This window comes from Conger conger, chromosome 4 (genome assembly GCF_963514075.1).
Source record: "Conger conger chromosome 4, fConCon1.1, whole genome shotgun sequence".
In the NCBI taxonomy this organism is placed as follows: Eukaryota; Metazoa; Chordata; class Actinopteri; order Anguilliformes; family Congridae; genus Conger; species Conger conger.
This window is the reverse complement of record NC_083763.1, coordinates 44603415-44607709: the sequence shown is the minus strand read 5'-3', so window position 1 is coordinate 44607709 and position 4295 is coordinate 44603415. Positions and strand designations below refer to the sequence as shown.

The 4295-nt window shown below is 41.7% G+C and overlaps 3 non-coding genes across 3 annotated transcripts; 1 reads left to right on the top strand and 2 right to left on the bottom strand.

The window, feature by feature from the left end:
- Window positions 1-1925: 1925 nt before the first annotated feature.
- Window positions 1926-1997, bottom strand: trnaw-cca (transfer RNA tryptophan (anticodon CCA)). The gene has a single exon. It is a non-coding gene; the product is annotated as a tRNA-Trp (tRNA).
- Window positions 1998-2105: 108 nt separating this feature from the next.
- On the top strand, window positions 2106-2179 carry trnai-aau (transfer RNA isoleucine (anticodon AAU)). The gene has a single exon. It is a non-coding gene; the product is annotated as a tRNA-Ile (tRNA).
- Window positions 2180-2607: 428 nt separating this feature from the next.
- trnap-ugg (transfer RNA proline (anticodon UGG)) lies at window positions 2608-2679 on the bottom strand. Its single transcript has one exon. It is a non-coding gene; the product is annotated as a tRNA-Pro (tRNA).
- Between the last annotated feature and the right edge of the window lie 1616 nt (window positions 2680-4295).

Genomic DNA, 4295 nt, shown 5'->3' with positions numbered 1-4295 from the left:
GTGGTCATTTCCGTGTCTTCTTATACTTGGGTTTTTTTTTTTTTGCTGTATTCTGATTATTGCCATCTTTGTTTTAACAATCTCATATTGTAGTTATCTCTTTGTCATGATAGCTTCTCAATCATTATAGCCTACATATTGGTCTGGATTATTCAGCAAATGTGTTTCCAGCAATCCAGCAAAATAAACAAAACCTGTTGAGTAGGGTAAGCTACTGCTCTTTAAGATAACGCTTTACGTCCCCATTTTTCAGCGCAGCGGCTGCCACTTCATAGGCTAGGCATGTGTATTAAATGTTACAATTTTATGACACAAGGAAAACTAATAGCCTAGTATGCTACACACACTCAATATATTTACTTCTATTAATCAAATAGGCATTTGAATCCGGTTGAGAGTATTCATCGGTTTAGGTTACTGAAGGTTTTCTCCATCCAATGGTATGCCACTGCTATTGATGTGAAGAATACAAACATACCCACAAGCGACCAATTGTGGGAGGCCAGAGCAATGCAATGCGATTTCATCACAGGATGTGTGGCTTCAGTCACAACCAGAGAGGAGGAAACTAATTAGTGAAATCCGCAGGAAAAGTGATTGGTTAGAATGAAAACCTCCATTCTCTCGGCCCTCCATGGCACTATTGGGCACCCCTGCTTTCTAACATCGTATTACAGTTACAGACTGTTGGAATGACATCAGTTTGAAACCGCAGTAGCTGCATTCATACCAGTATGGCAGTCACAAGTATGCCAAAATGCTTGACCGACATATCCAATACCAAAAATTGTGACTGCTGTAATATGCAAAGTCACAATTGTGTCCAAACTAACTATATCACGGGCAGGTCCATTTCACCAGCCTATATTGCCTCCAGAAATAGTAAATTCAACTTCAAGGCAAGCAGAAGCCAGTCTGGAACTGCAGACCATGGTAGGTGATTGTGCAATCACCACTTCTGCCACACCAGGTTTCTCCACCCACTCATGAGCCTATCCCATCAGACCATGTAGGGCAGGGATGGACAAGGCGGGCCACCTTGGCTACGGCTGGCGGGAGTTGTGGTGGTTGGCCATAATAATTGTATTAGAAATGGTACTAATATATTTGGTTATATAATATAATTGTTTTATATATATATAAACGTAGGCGGTGCCTACAGTGGCTTTGATGAAGCTCCTGAGTGGGCTGTTCTGTCAGTAGCCCTCCTGAGGAGATCACATCAGGCTAATGCAATGTTGCGGCCTGATGGTGATAGAAGCGGGCTTGTTGTGCATGAAAATCCCAGGAGATGAGAAGTTTCCGAAACCACCCTGTCTGGCACCAGCAATCATTCCACATTCAATTTGGTCTGAAAAACAACTGAACCTCTTGACCATTTCTGCATGGTTTGTGCATTTAGTTGCAGCCACATTGTAATTGGCTGATTAAATATTTGCATTAACAAACTGAGGGCGGCATGGATGGTGCAGTGGGTAGCACTGCTGCCTTACAGCAAGGAGGTCCTGGGTTTGAATCCCGGTTGGCCGGGGCCTCTCTGTGCGGAGTTTGCATGTTCTCCCTGTGTCTGAGTGGGTTTCCTCCAGGTACTCCGGTTTCCTCCCACAGTCCAAAGACATGCAGGTTAGGCTGATTGGAGAGTCTAAATTGTCCATAGGTGTGAGTGTGTGAGTGTGTGAGTTGTTCAGCTTCATAGAAGATGACTTCCAGCAACTGGCCAACCAAGCTGCTCACAGTGAGCACATTTTAATACAGTGTAATGGTGGAAACATACTTCTATTGCATTTTTGGGTGAACTGTTCCTTTAAGGCTGAAGTTTTTCCCAGTTATTTTTTAATCTTGCCTCAATCCCGTTGCGCTAGCGTCAGCATAAATTCCTTTGTTTCACCATCGAGCGTGTGTATTGTACATCTACGATGAAAAAATGACCCCGACGTGATTTGAACACGCAACCTTCTGATCTGGAGTCAGACGCGCTACCGTTGCGCCACGAGGTCCCGTAGTCAGAGCCGCCTTTTCCGAAGGTCCGTTTTGCAGCGTAGACGGTTGCTAGTGTGTTGTTAGGTGGTTGCTATGGTGTTGCTAGATTGCTGCTAACCGCATCTGGCCGGTTAGCTCAGTTGGTTAGAGCGTGGTGCTAATAACGCCAAGGTCGCGGGTTCGATCCCCGTACGGGCCAGTTATTTTACCACGAAATGGGCAAGTTTACCACTTATCCCGAGTACTATCGATCTAACTATCGGAAGTGTCCCATCATCCTTACCGTCCGTGGGCACAACGTGCACCCTTGTTCTCTTCCTGGTAAGTTTGCAATCATTCCATATCCCATCTTTTCTTTTTTTGTTAATGTTATTTTTGGGTGAACTGCCCCTTTAAGTCATGTCATGTATGATTATTACAGCTATTAGGAGTTGTAAAATACAAATCATATGCAAATAAACAAGAAAATGTTAAAACATGCCTAATGCAACACACACTGACCCTCCTTGGATCAAAGTCATTCTAAGCCATGCAGACGCGTTTAGGATACCTACTTGCTATGGTAGCTATTGCGAATTGCATAATTATATACACTTTTACACAAAAAAAGAGAGACACGAAAAGACAGGGCTCGTCCGGGATTTGAACCCGGGACCTCTCGCACCCAAAGCGAGAATCATACCCCTAGACCAACGAGCCGGTTGTACAAAGCATTCGAATCATAGTTTTTGTTGACAATGTATGTAGATTAAACGTAGAAACTAAACATTCTGTGTTTATTTAGTGGTGAGAGCAATAACAAAATATTTTCAGGGCAAAATTCTAGTTATGGTGGCTTTAAAGCACTTGGGACACAAGGGAGTGAGGGAATAGGAGAGGATGTGTAGAAGCAACAGACTGAAATGTCTTTGTTTAAATGCTAGAAGCTTGAAGCAATTATTATTAATGGGGGCTATGACATTGTAGGGACTGCAGAGACATGTAGATGGGGATTAATATAATATAGAGGGGTATAAACTTGGGCCAGTGACCATTCCACAATAAGTTTTCATGTATTTTGGCAAAATAAGAGGGGTTCCTCCAAATCCAGGATTTAAAATTTTAGGCGGGCCAACTTTAAAAAGATGTGATCAAATTTAAGTAATGTAGACTGGGAGTTCTTGATTGCAGGACTGTGAATGAAAAGTGGAGCAGGTTCAAAAGGGTTATACTTGACGCACAGTGTAAATTAATTCCTAAAGTGCAGAAATGTAAATTGAGAAAACAATCTCCACAGTGGATGAATACAGCTATATGTAAGAGTTTGCGAAAAAAGAATAAACTGTATCAGATATATAAAAAGGACAACACTGAGAGTAATAAAGCTGAATATTGTAATATGCATCCTAAGGTAAGAAAATAACTAAGGTTAGCCAAAAGGCAATTTGAAAGGAGAACCGCAGATGATGCTAAATGCAATCCCAAATGCTTCTTTCGCTACTGCAGTAGGAAAATGAAAATTAAAGAGGAGGTCAAGTGTATTAAGAATAACAAAGGAGAACTGCTGTAGAAGAATAAAGATATTGCTGAGGCCTTAAATGGCTACTTTGTTGCGAGTTTTACCAGGGATGAGGTTACTAGTAGGCCGGAAGGCATACTCAATACTAACAATGTCTTAGCCAATATTGAGATAGGAGATAAAGAAATATTGGATGACTTACATAAACTAAAGACAAATAAGGCAGCACGCCCAGATGGCATATTCCCAAGGGTACTCAATTAGTTAAGTGAGATCATTTTTAAACCACTGGCAAGTATTTTTAGACAGTCCTTAGAAACTGGAGAAATACTGGATGACTGGAAACAAGGTAATATAATACCAATATATAAGAAAGGGGACCGTACTGATCTTGAAGACTACAGGCCAGTCAGTCTAACTTGTATTACATGTAAAATACTGAAATCTATAATTAGGGAGAAACTGGAATTATTTCTTGAAAATAACAACACTCTAAGGGATAGCCAAGCATGGTTTTCGAAAGGGTAGGTCATGCCTGACAAACCTTTTGGCATTCTTTGAGGAAGCTACTGAGTGTCTTGATGATCGCAGGGCTTATGATATTGTATACCTATACAAAATGAGGACGGAATTGTAGGACCCATTTTGAAGTGGGTTCGGAATTGGCTACGAGAAAGGACACAAAGAGTAGTAGTAGGAGGGGCCTTATCCGAGCAGGGTATTGTGAAAAGTGGAGTCCCATAGGGATCAGCGCTGGGGCCATTGCTCTTCCTCATTTGCATAAATGACCTAGACATGGGCATTAAAAGTAATTTAG